The following is a 23,534-nucleotide window of genomic DNA, read 5'->3' on the forward strand; positions in this document are numbered from 1 at the left end:
TAGAGGCTTCTCTGCTGGGTGAAACAGTGCTTGTGGGAGGGGGAATGGGTCTCCTCTGCTCTCCCCGGGAAGTAGGGAAGCGGGAGATGATCAGCCTGGGCTGTGCTGCCCTCCCCGGCAGTGGGTCGCCTGGTGCAGAGGCTGGTGCTGGTGGTAAGGCAGGGCGCTCGCCTTCCCGACTCAGCAGAAAGAGGGGTTGTGTTGGCAGAAGGAGGCTGAACACGCGAACACAAACATATCCTTTTTTTTTTTTTTTTTTTAAGAAGTCGTGGATGTATTTCTTCTGCTGATGCCAGCCTTTTCCTTTGCTGCTGGAAGGAAGTGGAGAGAAATTAAGCTTCTGACAAAATAAAATTGTGATCATTAGCATTTTACTGCTTGCTAGCTGGTGAAGATGAGAACAAAAGGGCTTAGATGGTTTTTATTTTTCTCACCTGTTTGAGTTTGTCAGTTCTATTTCCCATTTTTTACCGCATCTTGCCTCTTCAGGCCAAGCTAGTGCCCGTGGGAGGCGGTGGATGGACAGAAAGCCATTCCCTCTGACTCCTCTCTTGTTACTCGGTATAGCTATGCATAGCAATTTGTGCAAACGGCCCGGCTGGTGCATTATAACCTGAGCCCAACCACCCAGACAGTGCAGGCAGCAGGCTGGAGCGAGTTGCCGTGGTCCAGGTGAGCCTGCCCACGTGGCATGCTGGGCACAATTGTGGCCATCATCATGATGAGGGACATGTCTGCTGTGGTCTATATGTGGCCAAGCAGACCTCGGGATAGCTGCCAGGTGATAAACCATTTGTAGTCTGGATTTCTTCTGGTGATACTGGTTGGGGGAAAGGCTCTGAACTGCCTTTTCTACCCAGGGAAAGGTGTGGGATATGAGCAACGGAGGGGAAGAGCAGTAACATGCCTTACGAATCGATTAAACTTCTGAGTACATTAATTTATGAATGTGCGCCTGTCTTCCCATCTTTTTCCAGTGGTAGTAGTAATAATCTGTTGCTGTGTCTTTCTTTCTTTCTCCAGACGATTTTGCAGAGGAGGAGGAGGTGCAGTCCTTTGGCTACAAGAGGTTTGGTAAGTGGCAGCAGGTCTTTCAGCTCGCTATTGAGTAGTGCTTCGGGTAAGTGAAACACTTGCTATGAAAACCTCCCTTGCTGGCAGCATCAAAACAGATAGGTACAGTCCTGTTATCTGCTTCACTCTATCTGCCCAGGGCAAAGCGTCATTTTTAGACTTGGTTTATTTTCTTGGAAAGCATAATGCTTCAGAAATAGCCCTGATTAGAAACAAGAAGTGGTTGGTTCCATTATTTGCTCATTAGTGTCATGAAAATGAAGCCGATACCTGAACAGAAATTAATATGCTGGCTGTAAAAAAGGGTCCATGCCTCTTACAAGTCCTCTGCCCAGCTGGGCTCTCCGTCAGCCCACAGGCTGATGTGCAGCGAGGTTTGTAGGCGTTCCCAAGAGCAGTGGCATGGGACCTCCTGCAGGCTCATGGAAGTTGTATTGGCAGCTGACCCAGGACATATGCTGTGCACTCCTCTCAAAAAAGAAGTGAAAGTATACGGTATGATGTCAAAAATAATTAAGACACTTGGTCACTTTCTTTCCTTTTTTCCACTTTCTTTCCTTTTTTTGATGTTTGTTCACTGAAAATGGCCTTCTCATGTGGAGAAAGCAGTGCAAGGCATCTCTGCGCAGGGCTCAGCAGCCTTCGTGGCTCCTCTTTTCAAGGCTCTTGTGCTCCCTTTCCCTCAGGGAAATGTTTCATTCTCTGCAGCTGACAGCTTTTCCCGGGGTAGGATGACTCCTGTCCCTCTGGCCACAGGGAGGTAACGTGGTGGCCTCTGAGCTCCCCTAGTGCCAGCTCTTGTCTTGAAGCAACCGAAGGTTGCTGCCTTTTCAACTGCAAACCATCAGGATAAAAGTTCACCTTGTTTTTTCTCTCCTGGGAAAGTGGCTGCAACAAGAGTCACTTTCAACAACCACACTTGGCAAGGAGATAGGAAAGACACACTGAAAATAAAAAATAAGTCAACAATTCCCTCCATCCCAAAAGGAGCAGGAGGGGGCAGCATAAGGAGATGCGGTGTTTGGGAGGTGAGGATCACATTCGCATGACCTCTTCTACCCCTTGAACTACTCCACTGCTCCCTGCTGTTGAGCTTTATTTTGGATAGATCAGCCAACCACAGAGCCAGCATCTGTGGCTTTGAAAGTCCTGCCATAAAGGTGCACATAGGGGTTTTTCCTATTCTTTTCTTTTTCTCTTTTTTTCTTTTTTTTCCTGGATTAGGCCCTGGAATAGCAAAAAAGAAAAAAAATCTTGAGAAATGGGAAGAAATGTTAACTGTTCATTTCTGCCACCTCCAGCTGAGTAAAAAATATTAGGATTAATTAACACCTATAAAAATAGCTTCTGTCTGTGTTGCCCACTACCCATCTATTCCTGGTCAGCATGCTCTTGCAGTGAACTGTAAAAATTTTTAGCAAGGAGCGGGTACCCCACTATCCTTACTAACCCAATAGTAAGTGCGCTGTTGTGACATGATGGCATTTTTCCGTGTTAACTTGTGAGTTATTTCTGCCCTTAAAAATGCAAGGTTTATCTCAGCATTTCCAGAAATGCTTGTGCTGTTGTGCTTGGTGGGGCAGCAAGGAGGGAGGAGAGGGACAGCAGTCTGGCAGTGGCAGGAGAAGGAGATTTCACCACAAAAGGAGGAGACAGGGTAGTTCCACCCTTAGGAAACAACCATAACCCACTTCTCCTTCCTGAAAATAACGTCACTGTGGTCAGGGAGGTGTCCCAGATGTCTGCAGTACAGAAGAGGAGCTTCCACTGAAGGGGGAGTGGGGTCATGAAGCCATAGCTTGGGCGCTGGTGTGAGTTGTGTAATTCAGTAGTGCCATGATCCAAGAAGCCTTCTTTCTCCATACTATTTTTGAGCCCAAACTTCATCTGATACTCCTTTCCTCATCTTTCCCAGGGTCGTGGGGCAGCACAGGGAGGAGCTAGGCTGGTTTCCATACCTCCCTGCACCAGCCTGGGTGCTGTTTGCCTGCAAGTGCTTATGCTTTTGTGGCCCCTAAAGGGGTTATTTCCCCTCTCTCAGAAAACCTCACTCGGTGTGTTCCCATTTCTACAGTCCTCGCTGCATTTCCAGGCAGCCTTTGAGCAACCTCTGGAGGGAGTGGGAGACAGGAGCACTGGCTGCTTCACCTGGCACCAGGCTCCTCCTTTCAGGCAGGTGACGTGCACATCTTTTAAATAAAACTCCAAATTCACTGGCCAGCTGGGTCGGCGTTTCCAGTGAAGGACCCGAGGTTGCTCTTGGGGCCAAAATGCAGCCAAGTGGTTCAAGCTCCCACCTGACCAGTAGCAAATGTTATGCCTGCTGCTCCAACTGGTGGTCCCCCTTTGCTCTGTGTCCTTACTGGTGAGAGAAGGCAATATGGGGGAAGCCCAAGGCAAGAACCAAGTTTTATTATATAAAACCTTGATAAAAGGTCATTTTGAAAGGAGCCCGGTCCTGTCTGCTGGCTGGCGCTGTAGGAATCCCAGGTCTGTTTGTGTATGGCCCGCTGGAGTGGGCAGCGATAGCAGCAGCGGTGGGTTTTTTGTTTCAGGAGCCACAGCGTAAGAGCAGTTGTGTAATGTATTGTGACCGGAGTAGTCCCTCTGTGCCCCGTTGACATGAGACGTGGTAGGAGGACCGTGACTCGAGTGCCTTTGACTCCATCATTTGGAAGTGGGAGGCCTTGTTTGGAGGGAAACGTGCTCCGAGTGGGAGATGGCTAAAGTACGACTGGTTTGTAAAAAACATGGCTTGTGGTGAGTCACTGCTGGCAGCTGGGAATATGTGTTGGTCAGCACTTGGCAGGCAAAGCCTTGACCAAACTGCTTTCCTAGAGTTCAGCTGAAGAGTTTATTATTAGCTGCTTTGTTGCTAAAGCCTGTAGTTTGGTTCAAGGAAGGAAGAGATCTGCGGAGGGAAGGAGGGAGGGATTCTCCAACAATTTTTATTTTGGGGAAGAAGCTTTTGAAAAGAGGACTGAATACATGCTGTCCTGCACTGCTTCCCCTTTTTCTGAATCTTTCTGTCCCTCGTCCTCTGATAAGCTAATTTCAGAGAATTTATCATGCTACTTTATTTTTTAGTCACCAGGACATTAACTGGTCATATTAAATATTCAGTTATTAAATATTAACATATTACATAACAATGAATACAGATGCAGACAACTCCAAGATGCTAGGAAAATACACACCAGCTTTTTTTCCCTTTTAAGCTTGGGACAAATTTGCTGCAGGGGGTCAGGGAGGTGGAGGAAAGCGCTCTTTCCAGCTGACTGACGCTGTTTACTTCTTCTCAGTGGATGCTACAGATGTGCAGGGATGCTGCCAGAGGTTTGATGCTCAGCTGCAATGCCTCCAGATTGCGGCAGTGAGAAAGCACGTGAGGAAGCGTGTTTCTTATCACTGTTACTTCATCATCTGTCACTACTAAGGCTGCTTTGAAGTTATCTGCTCCAGATAACAAGCTATGCCTCTCCACTAGCTTTCCTCTACCAGGTTGCTACTGATGTTAACTCTTTTGTCATTCAGCGTCACTGGTTTGCACAACCCCATGCACACCCCACTTTGGGAAGGAATGAACGAGGAAAGGGCAAAACTTGCTTTTCAATATTACACACTTTTGGGATGCTAAATCTCAGTCTTGAGAGCTCAGACTAGTTTCTAGATGGTAGGTAGCAGGATGAGATCTCTTTAAGGCAGGGGTTTGACTCTTTTCTCTGAGATTCAGGCTCTGGCCATAGCTGCAGGCAAAGGAATTGAAGGGAACTAATGGACTCCGAGGTGGCAGATCTGATCTTCCTAACTTGTAGCATTCTCAGGTGATAGATAGAGACATAATTGTGAATTTTGTTTCTTTATGTTAATGGTTTAGAACTTGAAGCCTGCACTTTACTAAACAGAGTATTTAATGTAGAAAATTCAATGTGAAGTTATTCATTGCATAGTTTGAAGCTAGAAGCCACCCTACAATATGGAACAGCTGAAAGCAAAGGGGATGGTCTTTGAACTGTCAACAGGGATGGTCTTTGAACTTTTGCAGAGCACATTTGTAATGTTTTAGAAAACAGGCTTCGAAGAAATGAGCTGAAAGCCTTTGCTGATGAAGAGAAACCTCCCAAGGAATCAAAAGATAGGGCCAGTACACTGTAGATAAGTAGAAGACTAAACAGCTTGTGTAAGATAGTTACCCTTTGCCCTTGGGCAACACAGCCAGAATCTGAAGCTGTAAGCCTGTCCTCCATGGTAGGACCCATCTCAATCACCCCCAGGCTCTAGATAGTGAGTAAGGATCCTCCCAACCTTCACCTTCCCTCTCCCCTGCCACAGGGCTGAGGCATCAGTAGGGGACCTACCCTCGTGTCCCCAGGTATCTGGCACTGGTCCTCCGGTCCACACTCTGTAAGTCAACAGCTGACGGGAAAGGAGGGACAAAAATTACTTGGGGGGCCCTCAAGTAAGGTAGGTACTTTTTTAGGTACCTTCCATGGAATATGCAAGAGATGGCTGGGTCAGGATGTCCCTTCTGTGAGGTTATGGCAATTTAGCTCCTGAGCGTCATTCCGGGTGTAAGAATTACATCGAGGAATTTCTGGACTGGCAATAGATGAATTATCCTGCTATGTCGTAATGAAATCTGCTGTACTAAAAAGAGGTGAGGGGGGAGAAAAAATGGTTTGAAAACATATTTGGAAAATATAATTTTTTTTCCCCTGATGAGTGGCTTGGGAGCAGCTGAACTAGATCCATTTAATAACTGTTTTCTCACTACATATTGTTTATAGTACTTTATACAGTGAGAAGCTATATATTATTTCTTCATCTTTGATAGGATACAGCTGGGGAGTTTTAGGAGTGTAACAATTGATAAAAGCCTTATGAATGGTTTACAGTGAAAAACAAAAGCTTTGAGATAGAAAACTCTTTTAGAAAGGGTTTAAAAATACATTTTTTTTCTGTCCATAAATAATAGTTCAAACAGGATCACAAAACTTATAGCTTGGAACTCTATGATAGTTCAGGAATAGCGTTTATTCATTAACACTGTGCAGACAGAATAATTTTAGTCCTTATCTCTGGATAAATCCAGGCCATTGTTCACATCTATAATAACATACACAAAAAAAAAATGTCTGGCATTGGTCTGGTGGTGTGCTATATCCACACAAACCTTAAGCCCCTCACAAAAAGAAAAAAAAAAAAAAGAGTTCTAAGCTTTAGGAATTTGTCAACTTTTCTTTATGGTTTGTAAACGACCAGTGAGGGATTTCAGGTGCCACAAACCACATCCCTCCATGGGCATTCTTTCACATGTATGCCTGCAGCATGTAATCATATGGCTTAATAAAAAGTCACGGGGTCACCAACACTCACAAAGCCAGAGGAAAGTCAGGCACGTTGCTTCCAGTTGACTGATCTGGCCGTATTTATCAGATGAGGATTTTGTCTGCATGTGTCCTGGGGTAATTAAATCCACACTGAATGTCAGTGCCTGTGTGGCTGTTAATTTTAGGCCAAGAAATTTCATTTGGAGCGACCCTTTTAACTGCCGTGGCCAGTAAGGTGGAAGGGGGCTGAGCCTGCCCTCTCCTGGGGTGAGCCCAGTGCCCTCAGGTGTCCTGGGTTTGTGTTGGGGCATCAGTCCCATGCAGCAGTGGCCGCGTGCGGAGGGACCACCTGTGTAAGGGTTTATTTTTCTTTCTTTTCTTTGCCTGTAGGTACTCAGAGTACTGAGGCAGCTGGCAGGGAACTGAAGTCTCAATAAATAAATAAACGCTGACGTGTGTGCAGTATTGCCATTGCAGAAGAATGTCAAGGTGCTCAGGAGCTGTCAGGGTGCCTGCATGCCGCCAGCGTGTCCCTTCTCTGCCAGTAGCTTCTGTCTCTTGCGATATAAAAGGCATGGGTGATAAATGGATTACTGCTGGTATATCCAAACCACAAGTTTAAAACCTCCACTCTTCCTAAAGATGGAAAATAGTTGCTGCACCCTGATAAATCCATCAGTGTCAGGCAGTAATAGCGAGATCCAAAAGTTATCTCATCTGCATGTCCGTGCTAACTTACTTAGGAGCTGTAAGAGCCGTTCACATCTATGGGTTTGGAGCTGCCCGTCTCCAACCTGTCCTGCTGCGCCTGGCTAAAGGCACTTCTCCTTCTAATCCAAACTCATAAAGAGGCCTCTTAGCAGTGCCGTGGGGACTAAAGTCGTTCCAGCTGTGTGCTTTTATGTAGGCAATCTATTTTCTCTTAGTTACGGGTTTTTCCTCACTAGTACAATTAAAATTCTTGACGCGTTTCTTCATATATTTCATTTGCATGCTTGGAGCAATACCTGTATGATCAATCTCTGTCTTTTACAGAGGTGTGTTGAAAGGTGGTGGGGTCACCATTATGTGTGAATTTCGCTCTCTGTTCTTCATTAGAGCTATAAAATAGGTGTGTGGGCTAAACAGCAGGTTGTATTTACAAATGGAATGAAAAACATTGGCTACGCTGTAAGCAACACCTGAGGATTTTGTATTTATTTCCATGTAAACTAGCTGGACAAATAATGTTGTTTGGTAACATCAGCTTGCTGCCAAAACACCTAGGCTGCATTATGGGCTGTTCATAACAAAATTACCTGTGAAATTAATGTCTTGGAAGGAAACTAAGCATTGTATTTTCAGCAGTTAGTACTGTTGCGTTTCCATGCAAAGGAGTAACACAGGAAAACTGTGGGAGAAATGAACGTTTCAGATAAGAAGCTGTCACACGAAGGAATTAAAAATAGTTGGCAATACCTGTTAGTGGATTCTCCCCACACTGCTGTGGGATTGTAGCACACACCAGCATTACTCCTGAGCTCCCCTTCAGCTTTATTCAAAATGCAAGTCTGCATCTGTACCCAGCTGCCACTATACTCTGCTCTTTACCGCACGCTATTAACTGTAATGTTGCAAGTGCTCAAATGTGTCTAATTCATCCTTGGATTTTCTGTACCTACTTCAGAGTCATTCCCCATCAGAAAGTTGCCGTGCTGTGCTTGCTGCTGGCGACACAGTTTTGAAAGAGACACACTGGTGTGTCATGAGAAAGGAGGTGCTGTTTTCCCTTGAAACTATGTTGTTAGAGATACCTAACAACATTCAAAAATAAAACACATACCTGCCGGGTGCTGCTTACATTGCTGTCCTAAGTTCCTTTTATTTCTTAGGAATTCCCTCAAAACATCCCGGAGCTCTAGCACCGATGGTTAAGTGATGTGGCAGAGGTGACACCCCCATGCCTGATTCTGCAGGGCACGAAGCCCTTTGCAGACACAGCTCAACATCCCATTGAGTCAGAGCCCTGGACGTGCAAGTCTGCGTGAAGGGGTGCTGCTGCCCTTACTTCGTCAGCAATTGACGAACAACAAGTATGCTAACAGCGCAAAGAGCTGTGTGTTTTAATTAACAGCTACCAAGATGAATAGTTGGTACAAGTTGGCGTGACAGACGTGTTGATAGACACATGCACTGGTCATACAATAAGCTCCCAGCTGTCAGCTTAGGAAGACTCTCCTCCTTTGGCCACCTTTGCTCAGAAGTCCCTGTGGTCATTCCTGCTTGCTACAGTTAAAGGAGCAGTCGCGTCTCCTGCTGTCCACTTCAGCAGCGTCCCAGGGAAGGAGAAAAGATCAGATTAAATTGGTAGGACGGCGTTTTGTTCGCTGAACTCTCAGAAGCATTAGAACAAAAGTGCCACAATGTTTTGACGTAAGATGTCATTTAATACTACATCAGGCTTCCCTGATGTAGCCACACTCTGTGTGGCTGGCGCCTGGTTTCCCACGGTCCCAGGGGAGCCACTGCGAGGGAGGTGCGAAACCTCACCAGCCTGGCCTGGAGCTGAACTGGGAGGGACCTGAACCCAGGCCCGGACCCAGACCTGGCTGTCTCTGGTGTCCCCCACCATCACACTCATCAGCCCTGGGACAGGTGACACCATGAATGCAGTACAGCATGCAGTACAGCATGGTGTGGTACTTGGCAAATTTCTTGGTGATTTTCAGAGAGAAAATTTTGCATCTGAAGATTGACTTCCCTGAGAAATCTGACTATAGGGCTTAGGGTGGGAAATGTCACCTACTTTTAGGGAGCCTTTTTAAAGACACCCATCCTTAAAATGGCAGTAGCAGCTAATGCTGCATGGGGGGACTTCCAGGCTAAGCAAGAGCTTTTCATTCCTGATCATTTTGAGTTACTACATAGAGATCTTCAACTCCAGATCTCTGTATCGTGTCCAATATAAATGCTGGGGAAAGCATATAAATGCCTAAAGAAGCCCGTGAGAGAGAATAACAGGGATAGCACAAATAAAGAATCTGTAAGTATTTTAGGCTGGTTTTGCCTGTTGCAGACACTAACAAGGAACAGTATGTTGCTTTGCTAAGTCAAAACCAATCCAAGCTCCACTGTGCTGCAGTACAACAGATTATCCAAAGGAAAGCTGGAATAAAATTTTATCCAGTCTCGATTAACCTTCTGCATATGGGTAAATCTAAGTGAAGCAGCCAAGAAATTTCCGTTTGTCCTGTTTCAGCCTGGGTTAAGTGAGTGGGCTGAGATTCTGGAAAGCGGAAAGGGGTCAGGAGGGAGGCGTGAGTGGGAAGGAGTCTTGCTTGGTGCCCGGAGCCGGCACGGACAAGTGTTGCGCAATGGGTGCGTGGAGAGGTTTGTGTCCTGCAGATACTCTTCAGCTCGGTCAGGAATGCATCTGGAAAATCCACCCAGCCAGAGAGAGAGATCGATGCCTTAAATAAATAAAATGTGAATGTGTTTTTTTGTGGTTCAGTTTGTGACTGTAAATGGAGGCAGCTGGAGGTTTTGTAAGAGATGGAGTGCAAGACACAGGGATCCACTTCTCTTCAGCCCAGCTAAGGCTCGTAAGGACATTTTTGTATTAAAAGTCTTGCGCAGACATTCAAGCCTAGTGTAACAGGACTTTGTAGCATCATTTCTGACAGACATTTCATAATGCTATGTAGATGCAGGGCAGATTGGTTTTCTTTTAAGGATGTCTGGGCACTAGGGTCTGCTTAACAGGGTTTTGCTGCGTATCTTTCAAAACCCAAAATTTCAAAAGTTTGGAAAATGCTTATTGATTTGCTTTACATAACATGTTTCTGTGTGCTTGTTACTGAGGTCTTGGCCAGGAAAAATGGAAAATTTTACCAAGTTTTATATTTTTAATTAGCCCAGGAATGGGTATGGATGCTTTTACTTGCCAAGCTTGTTAAGGTCAATATACCCTACATTTGGTAGTGCTCAATGGCAGAAAAAATACTTGCCTTTTATATTTTGCTAAGAGATTAAGGTATGATTTCAGACCAACTGTGTATGTAGTGACAACTGGTAACTGAAAGATTCCTTACATACATTTCTACTTTATCATATAATGGAGGACAATCTGGTTACAAAAAATAATAGTACGTAGAGCCAAGGAATATTTTTCTTCCTCCTCCTTGTCCCTAGAAATGAATTGCCTCAGGTGGAAACAGGGCATATAATGCCCCACACAACTGATGATTTCATTTTAAATCCGACCTATAAGACTCAAGTTTGGACTGGGAGAGCTCTCGTCCTTAATTAACATTTTGAACAGTTTGAAGCCAGAATAATCTGAACACCCGCTGTCAAAGTTTCAACATAGCATCTGTGCACAGATAAATGCACTTGTCCCCCAAAGTTATTGCATGTTACTGCTTGTGTGCGCAGATGTTTATATTTAAACCTATGTGCTCAGTTTCATATGAATGCATCCAAATTGGATTTGGGTCAGTGTGTTGGACTACCTAACAGCACGACTTCAAATATACAAAAAACAGACCCGTGCACATTTAGATTGCATGCAGGACCCATCTGGAAATTTGTGTTCCAAATGTGTTCTTGGGCCTGTTGTTCCCCAGGTCTGAAAAGCCAAAATTCGGAGAGGTGGTTCTTGTCCTCACCTTCTTCCAAGTCCCCTGTCACAAGTCCTCTTGCTACCCTAAAGAGTGACACTTTCCTAAAACAGCCAACTAATCATTGCTCCCTAACTTATTTGTCTCCTTAGGAAAACAGGTTTCTGCTTGATTAATGATAGTACATGCTTAACCTCTTTTACAAATTTGTAAATATGACCGTCTGCATTTTTCAATGTTAGGCAAAATTTCTTTACTAAGTGCCTTGCAGAAAGCAGCAGAGGCGAGGACTGGAGAAGACACAGCATGGCTTGGTTTTCAGGGCAAGCAACCAAACCAACCTCTGGTTCTTCTGCTCACTGCAGGGGAGCTGAAAAAGCTTCCCCAAATATTGAAAACTTTAAAACTGGTGCTTTTTTTTTTTTTAAACAGTTAGTCAAGGTTAGCTAAAAGTAGGAGAAAACTTTGAGGCATCAAAGTGATGAGTTTGGGGTGTGTGAGGGGCTGAACCAACTGAAATACTGCTGGCAAAGGAGGAGGAATATACATGGCTTTGTTGTCTTTCTCTTGGGTCACCAAACAGAACCGAAGTAAAGACCATTTTTCAGAGACCTGTAATTCAGCCCCCTTAGCTCCATCCCCACTGGTCACAGGTCAGACACGTCCTTTCTATGGGATCCAAAAGAGTGCATGAAACCACATCTGCAGAAGTTCCCTCTGCTTTGTGTAGCATTCACAGTTCAAGTTTTAGTTCATGGATGTGCAGAAAACAATGATGTGCTTTGTGGAGATGGTGGTCTGTGGTGCCATAAGGGAACCCCATTTTCTGCTTTTACTTTTCAAGCAGGAGCAAAGCAGAGGTGGCTCCTGTCCTTTTTCTGTTTATCTGGAAGTCTGTCCCTTATTCCCTCTGCTCCCTCAGCCCATACAGGTTAGGTCTGGAGTAGTCCAGCAGAAGGTAAAAAGCCTGTCTTAGCCTCAGGCTCAGTACTGAGGGGAGGCAGGAGGGAAATGTGGTAGCTGCAGGAAATGCCTGCCATTGTCAGAGGGCGATCGGCACCCCATAAACCCTGTAAACTTCACAGCTCGCCTCTTGCTTCAGCAAACTTTGACTCTGGGCCAGGAACAGATGAAGAGGCGGCAGGAGTTGTAATGCCCAGCGTGTTACCGCCGTGCGTGCTGACCCGCAGGGTGGGAGGGTGTTAGCTGGGGCCCACCTTTGCAGCAGTAGCCACATCTGCTGCTCTGCCACAGCTCTGCATCCCAAGCTCCTGAGAACCTCGTATTCTTGGCAAGCTGCTTTGTGAAATACGGCATGGTGGGGCCGGTTTCATTCTCAGTCTTCTGTGCGAGAGGTTACTGTGAGCAGTTCTGTGCTTTAATACAGAGAAGTGGAGCTGTATTCTCCACAACAAGCCCTTTTTTATTACACTTGGTTTGAATAGCTGTTGAGCCTCTAGTCACGTCTCCAGTGGAAAGACAACCCCTTGTGAAAGCCTTTCATTTACCGCAGAGAATGAATTTTCACATGCATGAAACCAGATTACCAAAAAAAAACCCACAAAATAACCAAAAGAGCTACCAAGAATATGTTTATGTCCAGTGGGTGTTCGAGGTAGCCCAGAAGAGATTGAGTGGAAGTGTCTTTGTAAAAGGAAGTAGAAGAGCTGACTGTAAAATTAAAAGGCATCTTACGTCAAAGGAATACTTGTGTCACTGCAGTCCTCTACATGTTGAACTTGCTGATTGCGCTGATGTGGCACTATAATAATTTTAAAACAATATTTTAGAAAGGAAAATAAATAATCTTTAATGTCCTTTCAGTTGTTCTTCTGGGAAGACTTGTGGTGACTTAAAAGAAAATACTCATTGAAGCTGTCAATGGGAGGCATTTCCAGGGTGGGTGTGTTTTGAGGTTTGTTTGGGTTTTTATAATACTTTACTCCTATGTCTTTTTTTTTTTTAATAGTTTTCATATGCTTTTAATACAGTGGCCACTGAATTAAGAAAGTCCTCCAGATTCCACCAGTTATGGGAGCTTTGCAGGGTGACGTGTTAGAAGACTATCACCACCATTGCAGATGTGCCCTTAGGACAGTTTTGCTGGGTGGAAGCCATGATCCCACTTTAGTCCTGTGGCCTTCACTCGGGCAAAAACCACAGCAAGGATTTTTTGGCAGGCACTTGTCTCCCCTTTTGCTATCGGATTTGTACATGAAATGGATTTGTAACCTCTAAGCGACCACGTTTCACCTTTTGATATTGGTGTTTCCAGAATGTCAGAGCTCCCAGCGGGGACCGAGGATAGCGCTGTGCTTATTACGGTCTTGTGAGGAATGTCCTCTTTTCCCCAAACACCTTCAGTTTGGAGATGGCATAGCTTGCTCTCCTTCTCCCCCATGCTGGGCCACACCACTTCTCATCACAGGTAGGACTTGTTCCTGAAGCAGTCTGCTGCAAAGTGAAAAAAAAACAGCACCAAGAGGGAAATCAGTACTTGGGGGAATTGGTGATGTGTTTGCACAACTTCCCTCAAGCTGTTTTAAAAAATAGACTCCTAGTCCTGCACAGATGATCTATTTTATGACAGACTACCTGTCCCCTGTCCGATGGATACATTGCATTAACTCAGATGCCAAAACTATGCAGTCAAGGGCACTGAAGTCGAGTCAGTAAAGCTAAATGAGATCAGCGGGGGTTTTCCTCCTGCCCTGTGCTGGAAGCACAGTGCTGAGAGCAGCAAAAAATTGGACAGCCAGGCTGCAAGGCGACGGTGACGTTCTGCGGCTGCGGGGGGGCTCAGACCCTGGCGGCAGCGTGGCAAAACCACACAGAGCCGGCAGGGAACAATGGGGAGAAGGCCGTCCCAAAGCTCAACCGAGGGACTCCATTGTGAGAGTTTGGCTACTATTATTTGGCCGCCGGTCAGCAGGGTTCATATTTCCAAGCCCATTCATAGAAAGCGATGTAAAACCATTCGGACGGCTCCGACCGGCATCTGCCGGAGCCATCCCTGTGTTGCCTTGAATTGTTTTTATTTTATGTACCGGGCTGGACTTCATCAGAGCAGAGCAGGCAGAGGCGGTCACGTTTCAGGACAGGGTTAAAACCATCTGCAGTCTGGAAGCTGTCAGGGTCCCCGGAGAGGGTGTTAAACCCAGGGAGTGCTGATCTGTTTCCTGCCTTTGTTATGATTTCTGCCCTGTAACCCAATCTCGCCCGCGAACCAGTCCGAGCCCGTCCCAGCTGTGTCAGCAGGGCACGGATAGATGCTGCTGCTGCCGCCGCTCATGTCGGCGTGGCCAGCCTCCAAAATCCCAGCGGAGAGTTTGGTAATTTTCAGGTTAAGCCATGCCGGGTGTGCCCCTGAAATCAGTGGGCACTCGCTGCCTTCACCCGCGTGCTCGGGAAACCGGAGCGGGAAGGGGGAGAGCGGATGGTGGGGGGGATGCTCACCGGTCAGCCGCAGTTGTGTGCCAGTCTAGAGGGGATATAGAGGGCTATAAACATAACTCATTGCTTTTTATATGGCTCCCCACATGGTCCTTTAGGAAAATCCCACAGAAAATGAGTATGGCATTTAAGACTGGGTGGGGACTCTTTTTTCCGCGTTCACCTCCAAGGCTCTTAGAAGGCTTCGTGTTCTTAAAGGAAAAAAAGCATTATCCACACGCTTTTGCACATTTTTAGCACAGTGCAGTCTGTGTAGTCTTGCAATCGCAAATGAATAAAACAGCATGTGGTGCAGCGAGAGCAGGGAGGGAAGGCTGTGCCGCGACGGGACGGTGCTCGCATTCGGCACAGCCCTACGGTGTTTCACCTCCCACCCTCAGAGACAGCCAGGCCCTATGTGTACATCAGTTACCTGCCTCCATGAAGGGCCATCGTCACCCTGAACCCTATCGCTGTTCGTTAGTCGAGGTGATGACCCAGCACCCAGGCTTGCTTCCTTCTCCCAGGAGTGGCAGCGGGGGGAGGAGGAGGGCGGCGAGTAAAAGCCTGGCTGCTGCCAGAATAAAGCCCGATGAATCGATGTGGGGAGAGGGATGGGGCAGAGGTGGACAGTCCCCCTGGATCTGTGGGTCCGGGCCCCGTGGCAGAGATGCTGCGCTGTGCCTGAGAGTCCTCACCTGCAGGTGGGTAGCGCGGGGGGACGCCCGGCAAGAAAAACTCTTCTCGTTTTGTTTGTTTTCCCCTCTTTCTTGCGAGACCGATGTGAGCTGGCCCTGCTATCTGATCCGCTTTTGATCTTTTTCTAGCACGGCCTGTGTGTTTTTTAAAGCATTTCGCTGCCAGAGCTGACCACTACTAAGAGAGAGAAAAAGCAGTCAGCAAACTTCCACGTTTAAAAACGCGCTGGTTTAAAGCTTTGCAGATTACATTGCTTGTTTTTCAACCAACTCCTAAGGACGTTGCCAGCAGATTTCCAGTAAACTAGACATTTAGGTCAAAGTGGCTTCTTTGAAATATTTGAACAGTGGCGTGGGCAAGGTTTCGGTGAACGATGGGGTGGAGGGGAGGACAATCTGTAATTTAGCTGCAGCTCAGCCTGGTGCAGATGAGATACACATAGCAGACCATCATTCTCTTCAGGTTACGGTTTGTTATGAGGATTTGGGATTTTCCATACTGATTTCCCAGGCCTTAAAATACTATTACACATTTCAGCCGTAGTACAGTAGGCAAAGAAATGTGGGGTTTTTCTGGGATTTCTTGCTTCAGGCTCTTTTTTAAATTCTCAGGAGCTGTCTGTAACATTTTCTCATAACAATTTTAAATGGGGTTTAGAAATCTGAGGAAAGCAGAGAATTTTCTGACTATTTCTCACAAATTACATTCCTAGGTCACAGACAAATGTGCTGAAAATAGGTGTAACTCCACTGATTAAAGCAGAGTTGTCCCTGCCGGTGTTGAAGTGTGACTGGGTTGGTGTCATCCCACTGTTGGAGGGCAGGGAGTTAAACGACACTTGTGCAGCCAGCTGAAAGGCCTAAATAATCACAGTAAGATTAATCATTTATTTTCATTGTATTTAGCGAACTAGAGCCCGGCTGTCAGCAAACAGGACTGGTTTCCTCTGTAATTGCACGTGCCGTGCCGTCCATTAGCACCTGCCAGAAAAGCTCAGGGTGCCTCCTGCAGCAACTAAGGCATCCAAGTATATTTTAAGATCCTAAATACCTTTGTGGATCTGTACCTAGGCATTTTAATGTTGCGCCCTTGTATTTTGTTCTACATATTGTAAACATGAGGATAATTTACATTATCATGGTATTATATCTAGTAAGTCACATAGGATCCTCTGTCCCCACTCTTTACTTCAAGAACGTGATATAAATGCACGGGCAAGAGTTTGCTAAGACCTGAACAGCATCAAAGTGTTATTGCATCTCACTGTGAATGCTTTAAAGTTTTACAATAAAAAAGTAAAAGTTAATCCTGTCATGGAGTTTTGCATCAGGTCATTATGGGATTTAGAAAAATAAATAATGTTTTGTTTAAAATCCAGTACTGGATCTTCTCACTGATCAATAGTATTAAGAGAGTCTGTTTCCCTTTACTTACCAAACAATTTCATATTTACTGCAAGCTGATTTGAGATGGACATTCCTACATTCTCATTGTTGTATTATTAATTTTTAAGGAATAAAAGAGATGTTGAGTGTGACCCTAGATTACTGGGTGAAAAATGGGCTAACAGATAAACTTGGTTTTGTATTTTATGCTTCAAAACAATATCCATCTTCATCTGTATTTAGTAGTATATATTATCCCACTCTGTATATTATCTTTATTGAGGAAAAGGTTAAAAGAAACCAGCTGGATAACTCAGAGTTTGCCACCTTGCAGCTCTGTTCTCTGACAAGCTTTATTTCTTGCTGTGTGTCGAGGAACCACGTTAGTTACTTCTTGATATGCCCCAGCTGACTTGCAAATATATACCAAAGGAGAAATAGCAAGGACCGGGCTTATCCTACTTCCTCTATTTTGCTGAAAAAAGCATCAATATTCACTCAGCTCCCTTGAGGCAGTCCTCTGTCCTCATCTTGATTTTAGAAAAATGTTTGTTGCTGCTTTTACGTAAGCCGCCTGCCAGGCCGGGAGCACATCCCTGCTCAGTAGATGAGCTGCTGCAGCCACGTTCGTGCTCCCATCCGAGCGGCAGGCATCCCTCTCCCTCTGCAAGGGTGGGCTGCGAGCACCACGCGGCGGACCTGGGGTTTCACTTGAAAGATTACTTGGAGCGCTGCCCAAAATGCATAGGCAAAAGGTGGAGAGTTGAGCAAAACAGGAAGGCTAAGCCTTGCTTTTAACACGAACTGTGGTCATGAGTATCAGCAGCCCCTGTGAACCGTGAGCTCATGCCCATTCCCGCGATGGCGTTTCCATTGCAAGCAGAGGGAGTGCACTGTGAAGGCACAGGGCACCTGCTTTGTCCCCTGTGCTGCTCGTTGCAGGATCACCGTGGTCTGGGCTAATCAGAACTGACAGCAATTAAGAGTAATTGAGGTAGCCTTTCTAGCTCAGTGATTTCCCTGTAGGTTTTAATAAGGAGAAATCAGAAGGAAAAACAAACGCTGTTGTTCACTAAGCTCTCACGAGCCGTTTCTGATTGTCTCGGGATTCAACAACTCATTAGATGGAGAATTGGCAGCGCTCAGTTTGAGTAACACCAGTTTTCTGCATGTCTGTGTGGTGAGATTTTTGTTTACATTCTTTAAACATGTGGAATGTTAATTTTACAGGGTTTTGTCGTTGTGGTTTTTTTGTCTTGGTACGGGGTTCTTGGGTTATTTTGAGCCCAAGCTTGTTTTCCTCTATTATCAAAGTCAAGATAATAGGAAGTGTGATGTACTTTCCTCTCGTGATACTGCAATTAAAGGAACTGCGAAGGCAGGACTAGCCAAACAGGATCCTTGTCACAGACTTCTGGTCACAATAAATCACTGGCTTTGGAAAACATGTTAATAATATGATTTTGTTTGTTTGCTTGTTTTATAATATTCTCTGTGTTTAGCATAATGAGGACAAATAAATACCAAATACATTGCAAAGGTGAAACATGTTTGTGGTTAAACAGCTGCCTCACCTGCAGCCTGTGTGCTGGGCGGTCTCCACTGGGACCACGTCTGACATACCAAACCTGTGAGCAGTGTCCAGTGCCTGCCAATGAAAAGAAAAAATGTCCACAGAAATATTTCTCTCTTATGCCCCTGTCCTAAAATGTGGAATTTTTTTTTTCCCCTCTCCATTTGTTTTGGCCTAGATTCAGGACCCCAGAGCAAGAATTGAAACTGGCTGGTGAGAGGGAGCAAAGAAGGATCCATGTCAACTGCTCATCCTGCTGCCTACAGAGCAGAGAGCTCCTCATGCCCTGTGGTCTGAGGGTGCCCTTGCCACACCATACCTGTGGGCAGAGATCTTCATATTCATGCATACTACAAACTGGGGTCTTCAATAACCTCTATTCATAAAGCACAACTAAAATGGTGAATCCTCTACCAAGTTCTCCTCTTAAACACCAAACATTTTTTACAATCAAGCCATTCTAGCATAACTTGGGGTCAGTGATGAGCTGAGGTGGACAGTACCGTAACAAAGGGGAAAATTGTTGGGAAAATTGTACTAGTAAATGCATAAGCTTTTCAGATACAAGAAGGAGGCAGCTGCTGATAAATTCTTCTAGTTTACCACAGTTCTAGAAGATTTGCGTTTTTCACTTTCTTGACATCAAAGCTTTACAAATAAAGGCTTATAGGCTGGTCTCTTCATCAGACACCCATCATGCAATTCAGGTATTGTTTTGGAGGGTCCTTATACTCTCAGTCTATCTGTAAACAAAATACATATGTATTTATTACAGCTTCTAGACAAAGCAAATACAATCAAAGGTCTTCACCTGTGATTAGCTACTACTTTGAAAATACTTCCTCAAAGTGCAGTTTTCATGTTTAAATGTGTTCTTCCTTCTTATGTTCCACCTGTCTCACCCAAATGTTGATGTGCATCATTCCTATCATCTGTGCAGTAACCCTCATCTTTGCGTACACATTCATTACACGCTCTGAGTTTTATTTTCCAAAACCTGATTAATCTAGCCCCGTGGCTCCCTCTAAAACTGGAAAAATCAGAAATTCTCCTTGGCTGATATATCAAATACATGAGGAAAGCTTTAACGGGACAGTAATTGATGGTTTAAAGTAAGTCTGTGCCCAAAAGCTAAACCTGTAGCCATGATGGAACAGAACATCTAAATAACGGGAACCCCACTGGATTCCCCACTCTCTCAGTGCTTGAGTACCTTTTTAGGTATCTAAAATCATAGAAACACAGAATCACAGAATGGTTTGGGTTGGAAGGGACCTTTAACGATCATCCAGCCCAACCCCTCTGCCACCGGCAGGGATGTCTTTCACTAGATCAGGTTGCTTAAAGCCTGACTTTGAACAATTCCAATAATGGGGCATCCACAACTTCTCTGGGCAACCTATCCCAGTGTCTCACCACCGTCATCATAAAAAATTTATTCCTTACATCCAATCTAAATCTACCCTCTTTCAGTTTAAAACTGTTGTCCCTTGTCCTGTCACTATAGGCCCTGGTAAAAAGTCTCTCTCTCATCTCATCTCCATCTTATAAGGCCCCTTGAAGTACTGGAAGGCCACAATAAGGTCCCCCCGTAGCCTTCTCTTCTCCAGCCTGAACAACCGCAACTCACTCAGCCTTTCTTAATAGGAGAGGTATTCCAGTCCTCCGACGGTTTTCGTGGCCCTCCTCTGGACCCACTCCAACAAGTCCGTGTCTTTTTTGTACTGAGGACACTGGGCGGACATTCAGAACTGTTTGCAGTATTCCAGGTGGGGTTTCATGACAGCACAGTAGAGGGGCAGAATCTCTTCCCTTGACCTGCTGGCCACGCTTCTTGTAATGCAGCCCAGGATATGGTTGGCTTTCTGGGCTGTGAGCGCACATGGCCGGCTCATGTACAATTTTTCATCCAACCGTATCCTCAAGTCCTTATCTATGGGGTTGCTCTCAATCAATTCATCCCCCAGTCTGTATTGGTACTGGTAATTGCCCTGGCCCACGTGCAGGACCTTGCACTTGGCCTTGCTGAACTTCATGAAGCTCACATGGGCCCACTTCTTAGGCCTGTCTAGGTCCCTCTGGATGTCATCCCATCTCTCAGGCATGTCAACTGCACCACTCAGCTTGGTGTCCTCATTACTACCCTTTTTAAAAATGGGTGCGATATTCCCTTTTTCCATTGAGGACTTTGCCTGACTGCCATGACTTTTCAAATATGATGGAGAGTGGCTTAGCAACTACATCAGCCAATTCCCTCAGGACCCTGGGATGCATCTCATCAGGTCCCATGGACTTGTGTATGTTCACGTTCCTCAGGTGGTCTTGAACCTGATCTTCTTTTACAATGGGAAAAATTTAATTCCCCCAGTCCCTGCCGTGAAGTTCAGGGACTCAAGAGACGTGGGAACAGTAATTACTATTGAAAACTGAAGCAAAATAATTGTTGAGTACCTCAGCCTTCTCCATGTTGGTTGTCACTAGTTCTCCTGTCTTATTTATCCAGGGAAGGCGCATTTTCTTCTACACTTCTTTCATGCCAATCCACAAAGTGCTGACGCATGGGCTTCACTCTGTGGGTGCCGCTCCCCTCCCCCAGCTCAGTGCAAGAGTTGCCAAAGCAGACCAAAGCCTGTCCATCTTGGGCAGCATCCTTTCACTGAGTGCCGCTTTCACCAAGTGACCAAGTGCAATAAGGTGTAATATACTTTGCATCAGCAAAACATGAAATAACTTACCCCTTCTTTGGGCTGCCATGATTTAGATATTGGCCTCAACGCAAAAGGATGAAGATCTAGAATTTCACACTGGTTGTTACAAGTAGGTGCTTCACCTGTAGACTTTTTTTTCGGGGTACGTCATCATTTTTATCAGTGAATTCAGGAACTTAATGAAAGACTGGGTGGAAAAGGTATTTTTTCAGTCTATTTTCACTATGATTAATGGTCCATATATTTGTGATACGGAAATTTCTAAGCACTATCATTTAGATTTCATTTTGGGGATTACATGCTGCAAATATGACTGCATTGCACAGGGCTGAATTTCATCTTAAATTCAAAGTAGATTAGTTTGTTTTTATACGGAAATACCTCTGTTCAAAGACAATGCAATGCTGACATATTGCTCTAATATTAGGCCACGTAAAAAATTTTGACTGTTTTGTCCCAGAGAAAACTCCGATATTTTAACTTTTTGTTTTGTTGCCCTGAATAAAGACAACATATAATTTTCCTCCATCTTCCGCCACAAGCAAGGGGGAGTTAACGAAAGGATCATCTTGGAAAAGCCTGCTTTATTTTGAGACCTGCAGTTGACATGCAATTTCAGAATTCCTGAATGACTGAGATATTCCACTTTATTTTGGTTTGATTTTAAATTTTGTCTCTTTGTTTCATGCAAAAAACAGATTAGATAAATTATGTCTGAGTTTTCTCCAAGAGGCTGGGCTTCCTAGGCAGAGGTGCATAGAGTATCACAGTGATTCAGTTAGAAATACTGCCCAGTTGTTTCTTCTTTTCATTACCTCAAAAAAACCCACATTTCAATTGAGTAATGTAGTTTTTCAGTTTCACAGTTTATTTTAGCTTTCCTGAAAGAAAAATCTGAAAATGTTTGTAAAATTAAATCTTTCAAATGGAACTGCTTTATTCCATAGACACAATATTCTAGTAAAAACTTCCACTGCGTTTAATTTTTTTTAAAAAAGTGTCAAATTTTTCACTATGGTTTCATTAGCAGCACCCTGCTCTAAAAAACATTACAGACTGTCCCTCCATGTATAGAAACGATGTATTTCATATGTGCAGAAAAGCTGAGAAGTGACTAAAATGTTTCATGCTTGCAGTGAACAACTTTCTGCTCTCCAGTGTCTAAAAGATGGACTGTTGCTGTTACTCCTGGTACTTATTTCAGTAGCGTCTTCTGCTAGCCCAAATTCATGCTAAAAACGGTGCAGGTACCAAAGAGCTTATGGTCTCAGCAGTTGAGATAAGCAAAGAGTGGGTAATAACCTGCAAGCCGAGGGAAGGATGTGATAGCAGCAATTAGCATGTCGACTCTGCTGGCTTCTAGTCTTGAGATCTAAACAGAGCAGAAATAAAAGGCAGTAGAGTTCAGTGAAAGTTGAAGCAGCATTTTAGGAGCATCCATGGTTCCAGGAGAGCCTCCCCACTGAGTAACTGAGTCCTCAACCTTTTATGAGCAATAAATAAATTAGTTCTGCTATTTGCTGTCATATAAAAACATATTTTCATCTATATTGCTTTCCATAAAAATTATTGTGAACAGGCAATTGCTTCTAGGCCTGTTTGCAAACAGCTAGTAAACAGGAGGTCAAAGTATTATCCGAGCAGATTCATAAAGGCTTTTTTCACTTGTTTGGTTTGTTTCATCCAACACATCTAGGTCTGTTGGTACAGGCCAAGGAGGGTCTTTATCTGTTGATTACCTTCATCTCATCTAAACTTCATAATCATAATCAACCAGGGACATTTTACTAAGAGGTTTCCAGGGACTTTTTTTTTTTTTTTTTGCAGCTTGAGTATCAGAACACAATGTGAGTTTATCATGCGCAGTCACAAAATCACCAAGAGAATATGTAGTAGAGCAAAGTTTGGTTTCTAGATGCATCCAAAATAAGCCTTGCAGAATAAAAACCTCTCCAAAAGCTTGAAGAACGGGGCAGGGGGACAGAGGTTAGGGAGGGATATAGCGTTCCCATTTCTGCTAAAAAAAGTTCAGCAATGGTTTAGCATCAAGTGATGTGGTTGTGGCTACAAAACTGCTCAGCTTCCCACACGGATCAGGGCTGTATTTGCCCCGAGCGTTGTATGCTGCAAGAGAACTTGTTGACAGACTCCTCGCTGCAGCAGCAGCACAGAAGGTATTACAGCTAATTCAGCGTGTCTCTAGCACGGGTTAGGCAAGTTTGCGGCTTCTGTGGTATCACTGTGCTTCCATCTCAGTGTTTGTGAGAGCTAACTCGGCTCTTTATAAGCAAATATAAACAAACCAGTTCAGGTTGTACAAATTCCAGGGGTGGTACCAGAGCTCGCAGCTGTGGCAAAGCAGGAGCGTAACCTGTCCGGAACAGAGGGACAGTGTTTTTCCTGAAAGGCTCTAAAGGCAGAGAAGACGGAACCTGCTGAAAACACATTTTTACTCTGATGAAAAAACAACCTTCAAGTTACTGCATTTTCTGATAATTTAATTTATTCTTTTCGTCATCTGAAATGATGGCACGGGCCACTTTTTATTACTGTAGTATGGGTTCACATCAAAGAACCAACTTTCATGTGGTTAGACCATTTTCAGCCGAAATAAACAAACTGAATTTTATTATGAATGAATAGAGCAGCAAGTAAGATCTGACTCTCATGCAGTTCTTCCTGACAGAAATCCATGATATTCAATTAGATCTTCATTCAGCGACTGTGGAGACAGG

General features: G+C 44.7%; 1 protein-coding gene across 1 annotated transcript in view; it reads left to right on the forward strand.

Annotated features, from left to right (window-relative positions):
* The first annotated feature begins 1,027 nt into the window (after positions 1-1,027).
* COLEC12 (collectin sub-family member 12) overlaps positions 1,028-23,534 on the forward strand; it is a 90,317-nt gene continuing 67,810 nt past the window's right edge. The window contains exon 1 of the mRNA XM_009886625.1: positions 1,028-1,074. The gene's annotated coding sequence lies outside the window, so the exon portion shown is untranslated. The remainder of the gene's footprint in view (positions 1,075-23,534) is intronic.

The sequence above is a fragment of the Charadrius vociferus genome, unplaced genomic scaffold, assembly GCF_000708025.1.
Source record: "Charadrius vociferus isolate BGI_N301 unplaced genomic scaffold, ASM70802v2 scaffold45, whole genome shotgun sequence".
In the NCBI taxonomy this organism is placed as follows: domain Eukaryota; kingdom Metazoa; phylum Chordata; class Aves; order Charadriiformes; family Charadriidae; genus Charadrius; species Charadrius vociferus.